Source organism: Cydia fagiglandana, chromosome 3 (assembly GCF_963556715.1).
Source record: "Cydia fagiglandana chromosome 3, ilCydFagi1.1, whole genome shotgun sequence".
In the NCBI taxonomy this organism is placed as follows: Eukaryota; Metazoa; Arthropoda; class Insecta; order Lepidoptera; family Tortricidae; genus Cydia; species Cydia fagiglandana.
The window spans coordinates 18,260,388-18,284,048 of record NC_085934.1 but is presented as its reverse complement, the minus strand read 5'-3'; the positions used below and the strand labels follow the sequence as shown (position 1 = coordinate 18,284,048).

At 38.3% G+C, this 23,661-nt stretch overlaps 1 protein-coding gene across 1 annotated transcript in view; it reads right to left on the bottom strand.

Annotated features, from left to right (window-relative positions):
- The window catches only part of LOC134680305 (metabotropic glycine receptor), a 185,437-nt gene that overhangs the window by 63,893 nt on the left and 97,883 nt on the right, over window positions 1-23,661 (bottom strand). The gene's annotated exons all lie outside the window — the stretch shown is intronic.

Below are 23,661 nucleotides of genomic sequence, written 5' to 3'. Positions count from 1 at the left end.
ATAGCACGTGGCGCCGCGGCGTGGTGGCGTTTCGACTGAATGTGCTGACTGAGTGAGGAGGGCACCACTGTCTATCACTTAATAGCAGCGGAGTGGTATTTTGTCTATTAGATAAACCTACAGAGCAGTAGTTACTTTCCACCCGCAGTTACCTTTGTCCCCGCTCTCCCCTACATTTCACTTGAAGAAGCATGCAAATTTTGCTTAGTAGCTAGGTAGTATAATTAAATATATACAAATTGAAGCTAAGCTAAGGTAAGTTATATAATAATAACATCATCGGAATACACATATGATTTTAATGAAATTGTCATTGAATTGATTTGTGCCTTATCGAAAGCCCTATTGATTAGAGTAGTACCTAAATAACGCTTTTCATTTGACGACTTCTGTATTTATTCGGTTTATTTAGTTCGAGTATCTAATGAATTCGATTATTTAGTTAATTTATATTTAAGTATGTCACATGTGACATGAACAGACAAGGAGAGCAAGATAAAATATATTGTTTTGTCTTCCTTCTTTCAATGGAACTTTTTTAGTTTCTCTTCCTCAAAGGAGGCTAGTGGTTAAGACGAAACTTAAAAAAAAACAGGATGGGTCACTGACCTGTCCCGGTAAAGTGAGGTAGTGTGCGTGACGCGTGCTTGTGTGTGAAATGGGGTAATTTGACAGAATCTGAAAATTTTCCCCGGGCATACCTCACCTTAACTGAGCGAGAACGAAGCTCTCCGTTTTTGCTTGGGCAAAAATGTTTTCGTATATCTGCCCAGCCGGCCTCGCCAAAGTTACAATCGCTATCGCTTCAACAACGAAAAGCTTTATGTCTCTCTATCACTCTTCCATATTAGTCCGACAGAGACAGTTGCGTTTGGATTGCTACGGAGCGTAAGCGATTGGCATCTTGGCTACGCGGCCCTGTTCTCCTCTACAGGTTGAATTTCTCAACCGATTCTCTTGAAATTTCATGAACATATTCGATAGTTATAAATAATATAAAATAAAATTTTCGATATACAACTCATAGAACCACTTCACAACAGTAGTATTATTTATTTATCTAAACTTTATTGCACAAAATACAAATGAAATGTACAAATGGCGGACTTAATGCCTAAAGGCATTCTCTACCAGTCAACCATAGCGATAAACAGAGATGTAATAAAAATGGTGCAAGAAGAAAAGTAAGAGAATTTAATTAGGAACTATTGCAAACAGCTCAAAAGCACACAGATAAAAATAATAAATTATAAGAGTAATTAAACTTTCGTGAGACATTTATTTATTTTAATTTATTATTTATTAATACATAGTACAGAGCTTAAAACTATACAGATACCTGCAAAACTGTATTTACAGTTTGCCTGCAGGTAAGAGACTCTACATACACGTATATTATTATACTTAATTATTATTTAATATGTTTAATATAAGCACTTAAGTGACACTTGCACGCATGCAATTGTCACTTAAGTGTTTGCAGTAGGTAGGTACAGTTTTAATGCGCTTTTGAATTTTTTCTTATTATTTTAACATATTTAAATAACAACGAAGGACTGCAGCCGTCGCGAGCACTCAAACCTGAAGAAGGACCCTCGATGGGTCCGGAACATGTCGCCAACAGCGACAAATAATTCACGTTAGACTTACTGCCGTATTCGAACTTCAAGATATTCACAAGAGACGACACGTACTAGATCCATTCTAGATACGTTATAGTTTACATATCAACTAGTTCTCTTTTGCAGCGCAATTCGGGCAACCAATGTCACTTTTACGTTAGATAGAGTAAGATAATCTATTAGATGTGAATTGAATCTCTGTCATATCCTGTGGAAATCGTTCAAGAGTATCTCCAGAATCGCGCAAATGTCAAATTTGATAGGTTAGATCTTAAACATATCGTTATCGTACCTCGGTGATGTCTAAAATATATATAATAGATGTCTATTTCAAAATCCGAATCCGGCCCGTAACCGTTGTTATTTAAATATTTTAGTAGGATTTCTATTTATAACCCTCCATTCTGTGCAACTTCACATTCTATTTATAGACTTCCCATTGTGTGGGAGCACTGTTAGTTGACGAAGGAGTGCGCGGTGGGGGAGAGGAAGGGCTCGTACCAATAATTTTCTTGACAATCACTGTTCGAGCCGATTTTAGTTAGATGTCCTAATTTCCTAAGAGATGGCTGTTACAAACGCAAACTAGATAACAGTAGTCCATCATAGAAAATACATATATAATGTCAAATATGTCAATAAATGATTGGTGATTGGTAATTGGTAACTAAGCAACTTATTCAAACAATCACACTTATTTTACCCGGGTATGTCCTTAAACTACGTCCAAGACCACCGGTGGACGGGCAGCAGCGTCCCTCAAATTCGGTGTACTCGAATGCGATCGCCAACCCACCTGCTAAGCGTGGCGATTATGGCATTCACCCCCCATCATGCAGGTTTAAGGAGGCCTATCTTCAGCAGTGGACGTCTTATGGATGAGATGATGATGATGGTGATGATGATGATGATGATGACACTTATGTTGACAAGAGAATAATGAACAACCGATTTTTCTTACAAACGAGCGTCGTTTTGGTTGAATGCCCATTTTCCTTACAATTTATAAGGGTTTTTTAATTATAATAAGGGTTAGATTAGAAGCAAAAATAGTTAATACCCAACCCGGTCTTAAGTGTCTTACGTCTTAATTTGACATGTACCTAATATAGTAAACTAATTTGAGATAAATCCAGTAGGCCTTGTAACATTCTCCCCCCCCCCTCTTTAAAACTAACCCTAACTACCCCTACTCAGCTAGACCTAGACCTGCCTAAAGTACTAAAAATTCCAATAAGAAAATCTAAAAATCTAAAATTCTTAAAAATACCGTAAACCGTCATTACCTTTAGTAGTTATTATGAAATAATGAAAATAACCTAAATAAATTCTAATAAAATAAGTTAATATCTTGAATTGGATCAGTAGATTGGCCAAATGATCGTCTAATGTTTATGTAGAACCCTTCGTCGTAACCGAAATCCTTTTCGCATAATAGAAAAGAGTTATAAATAAATAATAATTAATAAATAAATATATCCCTATAAATCCTAATGATGTCAAATAATTATTAAACTTTATCTATGTTAAAGAAAAATATGTCAGAGTTGAAAGAAAGATCATTGCATATTATAGTAATGTCAGACTTAATCAGATTAAATCTGTAATAAAATGTAATCAATAAATCAATAGTAAGTATGTCATAATCAAATAAGTCTGTAGTATGTCATAGTCAAATTGTCTGTAAAGTTTGTCAATGTAAGTAAAGTCCGTCAAATGTAATAGTCAGTTGGTCAAAGTACAATTACTCATAAATGTCACAATATTTTGTTTTTGGGGTATAGATGTCGCCCCGCCTCCGCGACACCCGTGATCATCATCCAGTTGCAGGACAGAATCCCCGCCCCAGTTCTGAAGGAACTATATTGTGGTCCAGAAGGGACATCTTTTAATAATGACAGGCCATCACCATCATTCGACCATATCATTATTTTGTGACATTTTTCGTCAACAATGAGAGGATATCAAAGGGACAATTTAACATAACAAAATACTGGTAGTAGAGCAGCAGTATTTGATCCACTCTAATTCTCCAGAACTCTGCAATTTTGTAATACATTTTAGTAATCAATGAAGTAATATTAACCAAACTATAATTGTAGTCATTTTGAATCACACTTTCGGACCAAAATAAACCACGGATCTTGCATCTGCCTCGATCTAGCCTGGATAAATCACTCATTGATATAATTTCAATAATATATATGACCCTGTATTTTTTAAGGTCAAGTGTGAAAATCACAGATAATCTGCAGAAAACAGAATGTAATCGTCATACAAACTGCTAAGGGACAGGCAAAACAAATATTTCTTTGTAAGCAAATTGATTCTACAATACTACATTATATTGTGGTTATTAACTTTAGTATTTCCCACAATATATTTCTACCAGTAGTGTTGCAAGGGTACAAATATATACAGTCATGTCATAAGTAAGTCAAGTTTGTCAATAAGTCATAAATAAGTATATGTAATAAAGTCCTAACAATCCCTAATCCCAAACTACATCCTAGCTAACTCTAAACCGAATTTAACCCATAAACCCATAACAATGAACAACAAATGCAATAAAATAGCCATAAATGTATCGATAGAGAACCTAGCTACCTTCTGTAAATATCTAATGGCTTTGATATATTAAAACTATAAATCTAGATCAATCCTACAAAACCCTAGACCAAACAAATAAAAACCTAGCCCTAACAGCTATACTATCCAACTATTCTACCGAAATGTTTGCAAACTAGCATCCCGGGATGCACATTTAATTTACTCGCGCAATTACTCGATGTGCAATGAGTAATTTCTATGCTATAGTTAACTAAGACGAGTGGAGACACCTCGTTTTAGACCTAAAAAACCTATTTCTCCGTGTGCCAGCCATACTTTCACACAGTGGATTAGGACAGCGAAAGTAAGGCCGGAAAGGGGTAATATAAAAGTGAATATATAAGTATATAGATACGGGATAATTGGACTAGAACCTGGCTTCTTTAAGAAGTCTAAATGACAACCCAAATCTTCCAGATCCTAGGGGGTGAACCTGTCTTAATAAAAGCAGGAACTGCCAGGCCCCCACCTGGTTTTTATCCAAAACACCGCAAGTTAGTAATTTGGACTATAGTTGACACCGTTAGGTTACCCGTCCAACTCACTAACCCCCCCAACACTATGTTGGATCGGAACTAGTTCTCTCTATCCCATAAGTATGAATGAAATAACTCACTAAACTAAATTAAAATTAATATATAGAGTATTCCAACCAAGTTCATTTCAATGCTTAATATCACTAAAATAAACCAGGCCAAACACTACACATATTAAACACAATTAAAACACAAACTAATTAATTTTCACTGGAAACAACTCAAGACTTTACAATCTTTAAGACTCTATTGATTTATAACTTAGACTTCACTTAGTTTATTGTAACACACTAGCGCTTGTCTGAGCACAAATCAATAAATAATTAAGAAAACTCTATGAACAAAATTAACTTTACAATATTAATAAGTCTATTGATTTATAATTCAAACTTTACTAGTACAATATTAAATATTAGCACTTGTCTGAACCACAAATCGATAAACAACACAAAAATAATTAAACCCACTAAAATTAACACAATTTAAATTTACTTCTCTAAAATTATTCAAGTAAAACCCCACAACAAATTACACTATATTATGCTCCAATCCAAACTCTACCAGAATCATGAGAAACTAGCAAAGTTCAGACTAGGACACAACATAGGTAACCTAGATAGACCTAACCTCCTAAACTAGAGAAACACGTCCGACGGTCCGCGGAAGGCGACGAAGAATGATCTCCACAGGATTTTATGGACCCCTACTATGATCCTGAAACCCCACTTCCTTAAACCTGATTGGTATTCCTAATAACCAATACTGAATTTCATAATTTTGTACAATCCTCTCACTAATTACACCTTATTCCCTAATTAAAATAAGGTCCAAATTAACCTACTTTTGGGTGTGGTTTAAACTATTTCTTTACGCCTATGGGATTGACACTACAGTTTTTTTTATTCTAACCACCTTTGTTTTTCTATATGACACATATTGTCGAGCCGCGCCCTTTTGTTAATTCTTTATAATATGGTTCAAATTTGCATAGAATATTTTATCCACAACAAACATTATTCATTCAATTTTACGATGACGTCTGTAATCGGAGTCTAAACACTTGAAACTTAAGAAACCAACCTGATTTTTAACAAAATTTTATACTACAAAAGCTTTATGACATTGAAATAAAGTTCAAATTATTTTATGAATAAGTATCTTAATATTTTGGTTTACTATTAATTACTAGGCTCTTGAAAACTATATCTAGAATTTCAGACGAAATGGCTTACCTACTTGAGATATGAGAAGAAATATTACCGTGGGACACAATATCGAAATTTAACTGACTTAAAAATAGAACAATACTATGTTCACATATAATGTTAACATGGAAGGAAGCCGCTGACATGTTACAGCCTGGGTCAAAAACATTACTGTGTTACGTCTTTCCTGTAGACATACACAAGATTTAAGGGCTATAAAGGTTAATTTTCTTATTTAACCCTTATCCACGTGAAAAGGTCCTCCTTTTATATAGAGAACTATGATAAAATCATTTCTTACATGCCCACAAACTGTTAACTATTACCCACAGGAGAGAAAACTAGTGTGTTCGCACGAACTGTACATTTTTCTCTCCTGTGGGCAATAGTTAACAGCTTGTGGGCATGTAAGTAATGATTTTATCATAGTTTTCCAAATAAAAGGAGGACCTTTTCACGTGGATAATGGTTAAATAAGAATATTAACCTTTATAGCCCTTAACTCTTGTGTATGTCTACAGGAAAGACGTAACACAGTAATGTTTTTGACCCGCCTAGGTTTTCTCACTGTCTAGGAAGCTCATATTTAAAACAGAGTGACCCTAAAAACGAATGCCTGTATTAATTATTTTATGTTAGGTTAGCAAAACGAGCCCTGGCCTCCTTGGAATTCAACCGGAAAAAGCGCTGAAATAATAAGGGCGTTAGACAGACTCAATCGTTTGTTGGCAAAAATATGTCACCAGTTAGGTATATTTACCGCAATACCAATAATAGTTGTGTTTGCTCAGAGCAAAAAAAGGTCAACTTCACTTGTCTTCTTGAATCCATCCCTGGGTCCTAAGGACCAATCCTGCCAAAGGAAATCTCTTGTTCATGCAACGCCTTATATTAGCTCCAGCGCCATCCGCTACAACTGGCAACTGAGATCATAATTTCACTCATTCTCAAGATTTTTCTCTTGATGGAATTATGACCTGACTCGCCACTTATTACTTTTGCGGCAAGTAGACTAAATACGCACGTAAAATTTTATCGAACTCGCCTTTATTTTCTGCCTCCGGCTTTCATGCTATTCTGCCTTCCTAAGCTAAAAGGACGTATTTTCAATGAAAATTCAATGCAAATACCGCTTTTTAGCTTAGGAGGGCAGTATTAGAAACTGTAGCTCTCATTTACCTGTCCCTTTTCTTATCCAATGCAATATCGGCTCTTATTGAATCTATTAAACCGATAGTCAACGACCCGATTTCCTTTATAGGCTCTTAGTGGCTCGAAGTTTCCATAAGACGCGATTCTCACTGGCTTGCCTTTTTAGGGTTCCGTACCTCAAAAGGAAAAAACGGAACCCTTATAAGCTCACTCGTGCGTCTGTCAGACAGGGGTGTATCATATCTCCACTCCTGTTTAACATCTACACGGAGCTCATCATGAGACACTGCCCTTGAAGACTGGACCGACGGAGTTGCAATCGGAGGACTAAAGATCTCAAACCTCCGTTACGCGGATGATACCACCTTATTCGCTACTGGTACTGGCTATATGGAGGATCTGCTACGCAGAATGGAGAGGGTTAGCCTGGAATTTGGTTTAAAGATCAACCGCAGTAAGACCAAGATAATGATTATCGATCGTGTCAACGACAATTCGCCCGAAGTCACACACATAGCGAATTGTGACGTTGTAAAATCATATGTATATCTGGGAGCTCTGATTTCCAACAACGGAGGATGTGTAGACGAGATCAAACGTCGTATGGCAATTACTAGAAGCGCTATGGACAAGTTACGAAAAATATGGCGGAATCGTAACATCACAAAATCCACAAAAATCCGGCTCGTTAGAGCACTCGTATTCCCCATATTTCTCTACGCCGCTGAGACGTGGACCCTGCGGGAGAGTGAGAGGAAGAGGGTGGATGCCCTGGAAATGTGGTGCTGGCGAAGAATGCTTGGAGTATCGTGGACCGAACACCGCACCAACGTCTCCATACTCCAAGAGCTCGGCATCAAGCAGCGTCTATCCTCCATCGTTCAAGCTCGCATCCTCACTTTCTTTGGACACGTTTCTCGACGTGGAGATGTGTCCATAGAGCGACTGGTAGTGCAGGGCAGAGTAGAAGGTACCCGAGCGCGAGGAAGGTCGCCCATGAGGTGGACGGACCAAATAAAGGCAGTAATGGACGGCCCCTTGCACGAATGCGCTAAACGCGCAGCCGTCAGGGAGGAGTGGCGGCGAGCCGTCAAACGTGTCACAAAGGGAGACTTCCAATGATGACCACGACCGCTCTGTCAAGAGTGTCCCGATCAAGAAGAAGAAGCGTCTGTCTGTCTGTCCGTCAGTCACAGCCTATTTTCTCGGAAACTACCGGACCAATTAAGTTAAAATTTGGTACACATATGTAAATTAGTGACCCAAAGATGGACATATTTTTTATAATTTAAAAATACATGGGTACGAAGTTATTTTAGAAAATAACCAAAAAATTATCAATCCCGGGGCCCTTTATCTCCGAAACTACTGGGTCTAAAAAATAAAAAAAAAATACTCAAAATAGTTCTTTACCTATAGATGACAGGAAAACCTATTAGAAATGTGCAGTTAAGCGTGAGTCGGACTTATGTATGGAACCCTAGAAACGCGAGGCCGACTCGCACTTGGCCGGTTTTTTAAGAAAATATCACTTCATAAGTACCTACTGCACGTGTTGACGACAAAGTAAAATAAATATAGATATTGTTTTTTATGCTTCCGCGCTATCAAACGAAAGCCAATAAATGCTAGGAATTCACGGGTAGGTATGTCACAATTCGTGTAGACAATCACATCGAAAATGGCTCCATTTAACGGCATATTCGCCATATGTGTAATAGTTTTTGTAAACAATTAAGTTAATGTACATTATTAGTGTAGACTAGTGTAGAGTAAGGACGCTAGGCCAATGCTACTGTGCGAGTGGGACAGTATTATAAGGATGTGTGTGCGATAGACATAGAAAATGTTGGGTAAGTATATGAATTAAATTCTAGGTGATCATACTAAGGTACTTCATAGTAAAGGTGGCCACTGACGAGCCTTCCAACAGTCCAAATAGCGTGGCTGCAATCCAAAATCGGTCCGTGAATGTCAAAAACGTACAATGTTTAATATTAGGATGCCTTCCATTTGGATGAATCCATTGTAACGGCATCCATTTGGAAGGCTCGTCAGTGGCCTGCTTAAGGTATTTAGGAACTTTATAGTACTTAACATTGCCTACTACCTACCTAGGTATTATTTTGTGTACAAAAACGTACATATGCGATGTAAGTGAAATAAATGTCTAATTTTCTTTGTTTTTCGTCTGTGTTAAACTTTTCACTCTCAAGTAACGTGACGTGTCTCAACGTGACATCCTTCAACTTCTGAATAGTCACCTAAGAAGTTTTACGACCGAAAAATATATGAAAGCTGTTTTTACGACATTCATAAGGGGTTGTGCACAAATCACGCGAGGTGTTTTCGGATACTTTTTGACCCCCCCTCCCCCTGGGTGATGTTTGGTGAGGTTTTTTCGTCCTCACGTGTATTTTTTTTTAATTTTTTCATTAGATCTAATTTTAAGATAAGTAGTTTTGTATATAGAAAAACGTGTTTATTTTTATATTTTCGTTAAATAGACTCGCTATTTTAAAGTAATGCAGATCTATGTTTAAAGAAACCGAGAAAAAGTATCTACTTATGTGGTAAGTTTCTTTTCTTAATTTCGTTCACTGTAGATAAATACACGTGAGGTTTCCTTTATACCCGTCCCCCAACGTGATCTATCGTGATTTTTTCGTGACCCCCCACCCCCATCGGCCCTCGCGTGATTTGTGCACAAGCCCTAATACCTACGAATAATATACGCAGAAAATGCCAGTCAGGGAAAGAAATGCCGTAGGACCGATTTTACATAGCCTAAAAACTTTTAGGCATTTCGAGTTCTTTTATTCTTAACATAATAGGTTTAAAAATAGCCTCAGCCTCTTTTCTTGCAATTCACGTGCCCTTTTGTGACCTGAGGGCCTACCGCGACGTATTGCCTCCCTGTCGCACTTACGTACAAATTTACAAGTGCGACAGAGAGGCAACACGTCGAACGTGGTTCGCGGTAGGCCGTCTGTTTTATTTAAAGAAGAAAACTTTAAGAATAATATGTTTGAAAGAAAAGGTCACGTGACCTGGGGCATACTTTATCGAAATATGAAAAATATGTTGGATCTAAATCCATTGCCGGCGTGTCTCATTAAAGCGCCCACACAATATTTCCTCAAAGGTATAATCTTTTTCATTAAAAGTATAAAAAATAAGAAGGTACCTATAGTCAGCATCACGTCGGGTGAGAATATTTGTGCCATAGGTACACCTAGCAATGTACAAAATGCAGAAATTGCAGAAATGTTCTCGGAAATTTCAGAGACATTATGGTGGCGCTACTGCGCCAAATTCCCTTTCGACCTATTTTAAATTAAATACTCTACGGTGACTGCTAGCCACCTAGACATGACGTTGACATACTGACTTACTGACAGACTTCACTATTGAAAATTAGTTGCCGCATCAAGTACTAATCCTGTGATAATTGAAGAATCCTGCTAGCTTAATCTATAAATACGAGTATATCGCCCGCCCGCATACTATATTATAATTATTATACAAACCGCTCTTGGATTTCGTGGACAAGGACGACGGACGAACTGGTAAGTCATCTGCGAGTATAAATCTTGTTTTGAACCGCATCGCAGTATCGGCTTCAGCTCCCGGAGTCTCCGCGTTCCTCAAAATTCTAAAGTCCACGGTAATCTATCATTTTTGGTCCTTTTCGAGCCGCGTATTGATCCATATTTTATTTATTATATTTTCCGCCATTTCGTTTATATTTTGTTTTATATTTGACATTTACATTTTCCGCATTTATTTTTATAATTTCCGCATTTCTATTCCAACATGTCTAAATTAGAGTTGGAAAATAAAATAAAAATTTTGAAGAGTAAGGAAGAGAAAATCTTTGAACGTGTTTCGCGTATTTATGATGCCTCTAAAAATATTTCAAGTTTCGAATCGAGAAACAATGAGAAGTTTATGGCGGATAGTGAATCAATCGAAGAATTACGCGTTAATTTCGAAACAATTCTCGACGATATTAACAAATATACGATGTCTCTCATTCCTGGCTCTGAACCTGATTACGCAGCCCTAGATTCGTTCGAGGATATGTATTCGCCAATTAAACGCGCTCGCAATAATATTATTAAAATGTCATTACCGCAAATAAATGCAACCGCTTCCGCGAGTCGCAGCGACGGTTCCTCGTTCAGGGGTATTAAGCTTCCACCTATCGAACTGCCGTCTTTCGATGGCCGGACGGAAAATTGGCCCATATTTTATGAAATGTTTAAGGCTAACATTCATGACAATAACCAGTTGTCTGACGCGCAACGTGTGCAATACCTCGTTAGCAAATTAACAAATAACGCTTTAAAGTTAACTGCTGGCATAGTGCCTAATGGTGAAACTTACTCCATAATTTGGAACAGTCTTGTCAAAAAGTATCAAGACAAACGCGCTTTGGGTACTTATTACTTGAACAATATACTCGATCTCAAGCCATGCACAAATAATTCCAGCAGTCTTAACAACTTCATTGAGAAGTACTCCGCGTCTATCTCTGCACTTAAGCAGTTAGATATCCCTGATTTGACCGATTTTATATTTTTAAGTTGCGCCTTGAGGAAAACGGACTCACAGGTTTTACAGAATTACGAAATGACTATCCGCGATGAAGAAATTCCAAAATATGATTCTTTCATCTCTTTCGTACAAGACCAAGTGAAAATTTTAGAAAGGTCTAATGGTGGTACAGCCAGCAAATCAATTGTCAATACACCAGCTCAGCCCGCTAAAACTACGTATAAGGCATTTGTAGCCAGCAGCGCTACTGCTTCAAACTCCGCGACAAATGAACAAGCTTGTGTATTGTGCAATAAAAAGGATCATTCACACCTGTACTCTTGTATGAAATTTAAAAATATGATATCCCCGCAAGCGAGATTTGAATTTATTAAAAGTAAACATGGTTGTGTTAACTGTCTTAGCACTTCGCACACGATTCTTAACTGCAAATCGCGCCACACTTGCAACGTATGTCAGAAGCGTCATCATACGCTTTTACATTTCGAAGCGAGCAAGACTGCTTCCGCAAATGTCAACTCAACACAGTTGTTTGCTAATGTCAGCAACGCTGCGTCGGCGCCTGCTGCGTCCGCTGTTCCCTCTCCGCAAGGCTCAAGTGTCTCAAATGTATGCTCGAACTGTGCATGCACACCGCAAGTAAATTCTACAATTAATGTGCAGACACAGCCCGACATGTCGATGTCATCCAATATGTGTAAGATAATTCCGCCTACAAATGCTAGCGTTTCGCTGCCGACGTCAAATCCTCAATCTGCTATATTATTAGCAACTGCTCATATATACGCCAAGCCTTATAATGGTGATGGTAGGTCAATAATTCGCTGTATGATTGACAATGGCTCTCAAAATAATTTAATAACGCTAGATTGCTGCAAGGCGCTTAACTTGCCTGTGATACCGCTTTATAATTCCTATATTAACGGTGTGTGTTTAACGAAAGACAAGATACACGGTTATGTCTACTTAAACATTGAATCGCGCATATATCCAAATTACAAATACTACATACACGCGTTAGTGGTATCTTGTATAACTGGTCCGCTTCCAGAGTTTGTAATCGAAACTAATAAATGCGATTTAGCACATTTGGCGAACTTACCATTCGCAGACTTGACCTGGAACATACCAGGCAATGTTGATCTTCTGTTAGGAGTTCAGATCTTCCCGTACATATACTTGGGGAACATGATAGAGTCTGGCTCGTGCGCACCCCCCGCAGTGCAAACCACATTCGGTTATGTATTTATGGGTGACTATCCTCAGAAGGGTGACTATCTTCAGAAGGATGACCATATCTATAATTCTTTCGCCGGTTTGATTCGCAATGACCTTGAGTCGAGCTTAAATAAATTTTGGGAATTGGAAGAGATCCCATACAAACGCTTCCTCAGTCCTGAGGAGACGGAGTGTGAAAGCTTGTACGTAAAGTCCGTTTCCCGCCAAGATGACGGTCGTTACACAGTCGCCTTACCCTTCTGCAAAGATTCTTCTGAGCTAGGAAACTCCCGAGCTGTGGCTCATCGCCGCTTGTTTTTCCTAGAAAAGAAATTTAAGCAAATACCTTCACTGCGTGAAGACTACAACAAAGTTATCGACGATTATATGAAAAATAATTATCTCGTCGAGGTTCCTGAATCTGACGTCACAGATGACGGCTACTACATCCCCCACCACGCTGTAATTCGACCTGACAAAGCAACGTCACGTGTTAGAATTGTCCTGGATGCTAGTGCCAAAAGTCATTCTGGTCAGTCGCTTAACGACATTTTACATACTGGTCCAAATCTTCAAGCAGATTTGTTTACTCTGCTTTTGAATTTTCGCCTGTTTCCAGTGGCAATGACGTCAGACATTCGTCAAATGTATATGCAAATATGTTTGCCGCCTCACGATTATAAATACGTGAAAATATTATTTCGCTTCAATGAAAATGAGCAAATTCGCACCTTTCAGTTTACGCGTGTTCCGTTTGGGCTCAAGTCAAGTCCATTTATGGCTATGCGCACTGTCAAGCAGCTTTGCTTGGATGAAGAGCATCAGTTCCCTGAAGCTGCAACTGTCGCTAGTTCCCAATTGTACATGGATGATTTAGTGCATTCGTGTATTAATGATGAAACCGCTATGCGCTTGTCGCAGGAGTTAATATCTCTCTTCAAAGCTGGCGCATTTGACTTAGTCAAGTGGTCCAGCAACTCGCCCGCGCTTTTAGAAAGTCTTCCTGACTCACACCGCGCTTGTGTCGAATTTAATGACAAACAGAGCGTCGCTAAGGTACTGGGTTTATCTTGGGAACCCTCCAATGATACTTTCTTCTTGACTACGTCCCCGCCCGCTGGAGGGAAGTGTACCAAGCGAATTATACTCTCTACCGTAGCTCGCTTGTTTGATGTGCTTGGTTTGGTAGCACCTGTCGTATTGTACGCAAAGTTGCTTATCAAAGAACTTTGGCTCAGTAAAGTTGATTGGGATGCAACTCCCCCAGAACACATAATCAAGTGTTACTCTATGTTGGTACAAGAATTTCCACTGTTATCAACATTAAAGATTCCGCGCCATGTAGGAGTTTTCGCTGACTCTAGTGATTGTCGAATAATTGGATTCAGTGATGCCAGTCTTAATGGATATGGCTGTGTCATCTACTTGCATGTGACAGATTCAGCTGGTAACTCAACTGTGAGGTTACTATGCTCTAAATCTAAGGTCTCTCCCGCTAAAATTACGACGCTTGCTCGTTTGGAGCTATGTGCTGCTGTACTGATGAGTAAATTGATCAAAATCGTACAGAACACATACCTTGCTCGTATCGCAATTAAAGAAATTTTTGCTTTCTCTGATTCCACGATTGCTCTGAACTGGATCAAATCCTCGCCTCATCGATGGTCGATATTTGTCAGCAATCGTGTTGCGCAATGTCAAGAACATGTGTCACCAGAAAACTTCTACCATATTGCTGGAGTTGAAAACCCAAGCGACTGCTTATCTCGTGGGTTGACACCATCGCAGTTAATCTCGCATACATTGTGGTGGAATGGACCTTCATGGCTGAAGGAGGCGCCGAATAATTGGCCTATTAAACCATTTCAATGCTCAGCAATCGATCAATTGCCAGAGCACAAAACTGTTGCATTGACCACTATAGTGCAGCAAGAGTCGCCTGTACTGTATGATTTGGCGCAACGCATTTCTTCCTGGAATAAATTGCTTCAAATCGTTGTATATATACTTAGGTTTATAAAGAAATTAAACCCAACTGAAACAATTAAAAATCTTGAGACCGCTGAAACCGCTTTGATACTTGCTATACAGAAAGTTCACTTTAGTGAAGATATAGCTCAAATTAAAAAGAACCTTTTACCATCGCGCAAACTTGTAAAGTTGTCTGCATTTATTGACGACAAAAATGTTTTGCGGATTGGAGGTCGTCTCTCGAATGCTGATTTGCCGTTTGAAGTAAAGCATCCAGTTGTGCTACCCAAACGCGATCACATGGTGAACTTAATCATTGACCACTTCCATGTTGTCAATTGTCACACAGGTACAAGTCCATTAATGGCAATCATTCGCCAGCGTTTCTGGATATTAGATGGACGCACAGTTATTAGAAACAGAGTACATAAATGTAACTCATGTTTCCGGGTCAAGCCAACACATCCTGTACCGAAGATGGCTGACCTCCCATCTTGCCGCATAAAAGAAGCCAAAGCCTTTGTGCACACTGGGGTTGATTATGCTGGCCCCCTTCGCATCACGCTTTGTCGCCGTCGTGGTCAACACGCACAAAAGGCGTACATATGCTTGTTTGTGTGCCTAGTTACAAAGGCAGTGCATATCGAGCTAGTCTCTGATTTAACGTCTGACGCCTTCCTAGCAGCGTTCAAAAGATTCATATCTCGACGTGGTCCCGTCTCTTGTCTTTACTCAGACAACGGAACAAACTTCGTCGGTGCCAAATCTCAACTGGATGAGATGTATAATCTTTTCCGCACGTCTGATTTCAAATGTAAACTTAACCGCGAATGTAGTAATCACCGCATTGAATGGAAAATGATTCCCCCTCGTGCGCCTCATTTCGGTGGTATATGGGAATCAAATATTAAGAGTGTAAAAACGCATTTGTACCGTGTCATTGGATCACAGATTCTGACATATGAAGAACTGTCAACCGTGCTCGTTCAAATTGAATGTATACTTAACACTCGTCCGCTCAGTGTTTTATCTTCGGATCCGCATCCCGAAGTATTAACTCCCGCTCATTTCTTGATGTCGACACCGCTCCAATACTTACCCGCGACTGACCTGTCTACCGAGTGTCGTAACCTCAACAATCGGAAAAGATTGCTGGAATCGATTGTGCATTCCTATTGGAAGAAATGGCGTTTGGAGTATTTGCACACACTGCAAGTTCGGAACAAGTGGTGTACTCCAGACCGTCCGGTTGTCCAAGGCACTGTGGTTCTGATGGGTGATGATGACATACCGCCCTTACATTGGCCGCTTGGCATTATTACTGCCACACATCCTGGACTAGATGGTGTAGTTCGGGTCGCTACTGTTAAAACCGCTGGTGGGCTATTTAAACGCCCTATTGTAAAACTTTATCCGCTGCCTTCGCAATAATCTGTTCCTTCCTCTTCCTTATATATATATATATATAAATTCATTTACCGCATCATATTATTGAATTTTTGAAATTCTCCGCATTTCAAGGCCGGGAGCATGGTGGCGCTACTGCGCCAAATTCCCTTTCGACCTATTTTAAATTAAATACTCTACGGTGACTGCTAGCCACCTAGACATGACGTTGACATACTGACTTACTGACAGACTTCACTATTGAAAATTAGTTGCCGCATCAAGTACTAATCCTGTGATAATTGAAGAATCCTGCTAGCTTAATCTATAAATACGAGTATATCGCCCGCCCGCATACTATATTATAATTATTATACAAACCGCTCTTGGATTTCGTGGACAAGGACGACGGACGAACTGGTAAGTCATCTGCGAGTATAAATCTTGTTTTGAACCGCATCGCAGTATCGGCTTCAGCTCCCGGAGTCTCCGCGTTCCTCAAAATTCTAAAGTCCACGGTAATCTATCACATTACATGAAAGAAATTTAGAAAGATCTCTGTGAGAATGTTCCTATGAGAACTTTAACGTTTTGTGTAATATATAATATTACACGCCACATAACAGTAAAGCGGGCAGGCGAAATATTTAAAATGGCATGTGTCTACGTCGGTCTTGACACGATTAGATTGTTTATTAAATTTAAGTTCCAGAGAATATTCTTCATAGAAGTTTCGCAACTTAAGAAACTTCTCCTCGGTGCATTGCTACATACACCACTTATATTGGTTTGCAGGAGAGCGAAAAGAAGAAAAAAATATTTTACGCAGAGCGAGCGATTCTAAAATAGTATCAAAATAAGATCTAAACCATAGAAGGTATTTCAATCTAAATCGGGGTCGAGAAATAAGTGTAAGATTTTGTAAGAGCTGAATAAACTTGATACCCATGGGAAAGAGCAAAAGGAAAACAAAACTCACTCGTAACTGCAATGACGTTTGAGATACGAGTATAACACGTGTTTACCCGTCACTTAGTAAACGCCGAAAAAACCCGCAGCGCAATTTACCAAATCGCCGTAAAGGAAGACCTAAACTCCCAAGGCTTTTAGCCCTTATCGCGGCTATCTGGCTGGCCCAGGATTTGCCTTCTCGACCGTGACTGACGAAGCACACGGCTATGTTCTGAACGCTTACGAGGCCCTTTGCTTGCGATTGACCAGCCGGCGTATTATGGATGGCCTTATCCATCATTATCCACGTGATAAAATAACTGTCACTTATTAACACCGTGGGATAGAAAGTGACGGAAACCATTTTATCACGCTGTCACGTAGACAAGAACGACCATCATATCCGTAGTGAAGCGGTATCATGGTCGTATTTTTATCAACTGTCATGCAATGCGTAATTTTCACACTTACATATTTGTTAGAATGTGACAAGTGACGATAAAGAGCCGACCATCATAGCCCTACAGTACAAAAATATCGTCACAGTCGTCTGTTTAATAATCTAGTCGACTTTCTGGTACTTACACCGACTATATCGGGATTTCGGGATTCCTAAAATTTTTCTCCCCGTCTTTTTAGTTCTAACCTAATCCAATTTTCTGGCAACAGTGCGTGTTATTGGTATTTAGGGCAAGAACTTATAGAATTAATGAGTTTGAGGACAATCATTACATTATGGCAAATTATTGTCACTGAGGGTTGTTAGCCAATAGGGCAAATTGGTTAGGGCAAGTGATTTTAGGACAAGTTATTAGGGATTGCGAGAAGACCCGGTTGGACTGTCTGTCTTGTCCTTAGCTGTGGTTTTTTTTTTGTCTAGTCTATTTAATATTTAATAATGTATATAATATATGTATGTATGTACGTATGTATCTATGTATGTATCTATGTCACTTTAATAATAAAATTTAATACTAACATTTAATGTGTGTCGTTCCAAATATATAAATATTATAAATCATCCAATTAGCCAGTCAGTCGCTTGAACGATGTCTGGTCAGCACGGAAGACGGAAGTTACTTTTTTGCGTGTTTGGGTCAATTTCACCAGACGAGCATTTTTGTCTAATTCCCATGGAATTTTGAAATACCAACATTACACAAAAAATATGCTGAGAATTTGATAAAAAATATAATAAATATTAATTTTCTTATGGGATAAAAATATTCATAAAACTATAAAAGTTATTTAAATTTAAAATTTTGGTCAGGGCACGGGAATTAGTGTGTCCATGGAAATTAGATTTGACTAGGACGGAAATTAGAACACGGCACGGGAATTGCTTTCTTAACTTATTTTGGTACTTAAAACTATTATTTATGTATATTTTAATCTACAATAATATACTGCAACCATACTGAAGTGGCATCGGACATATTTACCTTCTTTAATTTTAGTTTCGATCGACAAATCTACGAAAGAATGTTACACTAAAAACGTATTTGACTAATCCTTTCCTTTATTTTAATGGCAACTAATCTCTCTTTCTTAGTAAAATAAATAGGGGCACAGTGAGAAGAAGTTATTGTGTAAGTTAATCTGAAGAAATCGAATATGCTGCCTTCATAAATTAATAACCCAAAAAAGTGTTTGAACACACATGAGGTAAGGTGGGGTAAGACTATCACCGGGGTAAGACTATCACTTGTATGGAATCCTCATACTGTTAGTCTTGCCCCGATCAAAATAAACTAAGTTAGTCTTACCCCGCCTTACTTTACACATAGGTATACCGGGTGTCTCTGCCCTGCGGGAAAATCTTCAAAGTTGGTTAAGTATTTTCTCAAAAATATCATAATCTTCCTAAAAAAAACTTGCTAACAAAATACCCCCTGGCACTGACTAAAATAACCGACTTGGTTTCACATTACATCCCAAAACTTTTTTGTAGTAGAGTAGAAGAACTGCGTTGCGAGATTTGCATCTTTTTACATGAATTCTTTTTGATAGGATCCCATCTTTTATTGTAGGCTGTCCTTCTTTTCGGGTAATCATACCCAAACCATACTGATACTATGTATGTATATACATATCATATACATCTTTATTCATACTCACATTGTCCATCGTAGTGTACCTTTACTTTCCCTACTAATTGTAAGAACTAAAAGGTAACGTTGTTATCGCATATATTTCTATAGGATTACAAACTTAATTGAAAAAAAAAATGAAAAATGAAAAAGATTTAATGAGGCAAAAAAACATTACATCATAACAAATTGACGGAGGTCCCCAAACTAGGCCGAGCCTGTATCTTGGGAACCATAGAGAGTTCCTAAGTATATAAATTTTTGATACACTTCTGTCTTATATTATGTCTATGGTTTATATGAGTTCACCTAGTACTTATGGAATTTTAATTGTAATACTAAATACAAACATCTTTAAAATTACTAAAAAAGGCATGCAGTAAGTATATAGTTAACTATATTTACAAAATAAAGATGGTGGTAGTGAAGGGTGTATTGTAGTATAATTGATTAAGTGTGTGGATGAGTGTGTGTGTTTGTGTATGTATGTTTGTATGTATGATCCTACTTGCTCGAGGAGAATAGGGTCTCTGTCTTACAGTATGACAAAGTCAACAGCCATTTCCCCAGAACCAGCTTCAACCTGGGAAGCACACTGTTTTGTATGTTTATGTGTTTGCATATGACATTATAGATAAAAGGGTGCATGCAGTAAGGAGCTCGCTTAGCAAAAGCTGAGCTGCTCTTTGGAAGGGGAACCCGGTAAATTCTTCTTTTTAATAATTCATCATGCAACGATGTTTTAAATATTAGTCCATGGGTGCGAGTAACCGCTTTCATTATGTACAGTTGCCTAACCGTAAGAAGTTTACTTTCTCTGTAAAGATTTTCAGTCGGGTATCGGAAAGGTTTCCTGAGCATGACTTTTATAACAGCCCTTTGGGCCCGCTCGAGGTCTAGCAGTGTTGTCTTACAGGCGCTACCCCATACTGCAATACAGTATTGTATTACGGATTGACATAAGGCATAATACACCATTTGTATAATGTTTAATGGAGTGCAGTCGCGAAGGCGTTTAACAATAAAAATTATCTTTCTTACTCTCTTTGATAGGACTTGAATGTGATTTTTAAAGGACAGGTGTTGGTCGATGAGGAGACCCAAATACTTAACCGTTGAGCATCTAGTGATGCGGTTGCAGGAGCAAGGCGAGTGCGTGTTACCACAGTTATGAAGGGTTAAGTGTTTGGATGTCGGTGGAGTGGTTAAAATTGTTTTGCTAAAAGGGATGTAGTACGTTTTTTCTACATTTAGGGTAAGGAGGTTGCCATCAAGCCAAGAAACTATTTTTGCTAGTCCCTGATTGGCTGCTGAGAACGTTTCTTCCCAGGTCTTACCACAAAACGTTACCACAGTATCATCTGCATAACAAATCATGTTTGAGTTGGGGATATCTAGCTGTAAAAGGTCATTAATATATATTGTGAAAAGGGTTGGCCCGAGAATGCTCCCCTGCGGAACACCAAAGTTAACAGGAAGTTGACTGCTAAGGAATTCCTCAATTTTTACCGATTGCCGCCTATTTGTTAAATAGCTTCCAAACCACTGCAAGGAGACACCTCTCACTCCTGCTGCCTCCAGTTTTTTTTAAGATTATGCAGTTATGTTTAGAACGTGACTAATATTGCAGTATTATTAGATTTTTATTGGCTTAAAAAGCTAAAACCTAATTACGTTTCAAATTTGGAACTTGTGGGTATGCTAGAAGTACCTTAAAATAATATTGATTGAGAGTGAGTGTGCCAGTGACAAAACTAAGGGATTTTAAAGTGTATTAATTTTTAGACTACATGCTCAAATTAAATGTTATTTAGATATAATGTTATTGAGATTTTAATGGTCCGGCCGTGCAACTTTGTTTTGCTCGACTTGGCGGCGGCACTGCCGTGCCCCCAGATCCTTTGTTCTTCTTCAGGCCTCAAACTATGTCCTATCTCCATGCCAAATATGTATTATCAAGATGATATTGTTTCAGCGGCTTAAGCGTGACGAGATAACAGACAGACAGAGAGAGATACTTTCGCATTTATAATATAGTAAGAATAGGATACATTAAATTTTTCTTGTACCTATTAGAAAAGCTAATTTATAACAACTAATCTATTAAACGAGCAATTCTTGTATATATTTCGGGGATCTCGGAAACAGCTCTAACGATTTCGATGAACTTTGATCATATATGGGCGTTTTCTGGGATGAAAAATCGATCTAGCTAGGTGTCTCTGGAAAAAGGCGCAATTTTGAGTTTTTAGGTAGGTATATGTTTTCCGAGCAAAGCTCGGTCTCCCAGATATTTAAACTTTATACGGCTTACGCTGTCAGCTGTCAAATTTACAAAAATAAAACATTGTAAATTTGATTCATTTTGTTTCATGTAACCTTAGGTACGGGTATTATAATATATAATAATTCAAAAATTGTTTTATGTTTATATAATATTTTAATGTTATAATATGATCAATGAATGAGATAAGGTGGCGCAAGACTAACAGTACGAGGATTCCATACAAGTGATAGTCTTACCCCAGTGTCGTCTTACCCCACCTTACCTTACGTATTAAAATTGCCCGGGTTATTCGGGTCCACCCTGTAAGTATGTACTATAGTACTTATACTAAAAAACCGTTCATAGATTTTTGTGCATTCTTTGAGATTTCCTTAAATGTAAAATAGAAAGATATACGTCATATTATTATTACATATAATATATATTCAATGCCAATATATATATATGTAATAATAATATGACGTAAACATTGCCAATTAACTTACAGTGCCCCCAATTAAAAATTTGTTGACAATAAATGTAATACTTTCTAATTCCCGTGCCACTTAATCAGCTGTTTTAGGTAAATATTCCATGGGAATTAGGGCACAGAAATTAGAATTCGTAATAAAAAAATTCGCCAAAAATTTAAATCGTGTTTAACCAAACTGTTATGTTATCGCTTACATAAAGATACATAAAGGGCTCCTAAATATGACAATTGTTATTGAAAAGCTATGTGGGAAATAAAATTTATAAGGGGCATCGAAATTAGAAAAAAATTGTCGCCCACCCGGATTCCGAAATACTTATGCGATTTGCTCGAACACGCCGCAGCTTGACGTACATCCGTTTGCTTTGAGAAACAGCCGAATACTGCCAGTACAGGTGAGGCGGGACACGAGGCGGTTCAGATACAGACGTCGGCTGTCAGAGCCCTTTGAGTTTTGCCGACGAAATTTTACTCGCGCGCTCGGACAAAATTTAAACTTCGATCACGAGTTATTTACCACAATGAAGTTAATAGTGTATGTGCTCAGTGATAGTAAATATCATCTAGTTTAAGTATTTGACACTAAACTAGTGATACTAACGTAGAATTTTTCGTAGGATTTTTCATTATGCTCAAAAGTAGAGTCCGGACAGGGCACCGGAGTAGTAATTTGAGCCTTTAGGTATTTTTAAGTGTACTCTAAAAACCAATTAATCAGTGAATTCATATGGAACCCGGTGTGAAAGTGTGGCTTCTTTATGTAAAAAAAAAAATGGTAAGTATTATCTGATGCTAACCCGCGATTTTCATCACGGACAGAAAAAAAATCGTGTTCAGAAATTGACCCGTTTACATCTCGCTGGGTTACTCTTCTGGGAACACTCGCACTGGGTCGGCTATGCGAATAGTAGCCAAAGTAATTAGGTTAATTTCTGTCTGTGCCAGCCGCCGGCTATTGGCAGGTGAGTGTTTGCTACTGCCGGCGCCCGGGTGTCTTACTTTGAACATTTCCTTTACGGAAAATATTCTTCTTATCACTTGCTTTTCTCGACAGAAAAAGTGATAGACATTTTATATCAAGTCAAATTAATGGGTAGATACATAAATATAAATCGAAGTAAACACTATATTAAAAGTAGCAGTCGAATTATTGGTCTTTAATGAGGATAAACATATATTATTTATTAAGCGCTGTTGGCCTAGCGGTAAGAGCGTGCGACTTGCAATCTGGAGGTCGCGTGTTCAATCCCCGGCTCGTACCAATGAGTTTTTCGGAACTTATGTACGAAATATCATTTGATATTTACCAGTCGCTTTTCGGTGAAGGAAAACATCGTGAGGAAACCGGACTAATCCCAATAAGGCCTAGTTTCCCCTCTGGGTTGGAAGGTCAGATGGCAGTCGCTTTCGTAAAAACTAGTGCCTACGTCAAATCATGGGATTAGTTGTCAAGCGGAGCCGTGGCAAAATGCCGGGATAACGCGAGGAAGGAGAAACATATTATGCCTGGACTTACGGCTCGATTTGGAAAATGAATTAGATTTCTACTAGACTTCAACATGTTACGATATGGATAATTTAAAGATATTTGTAAGATGGAT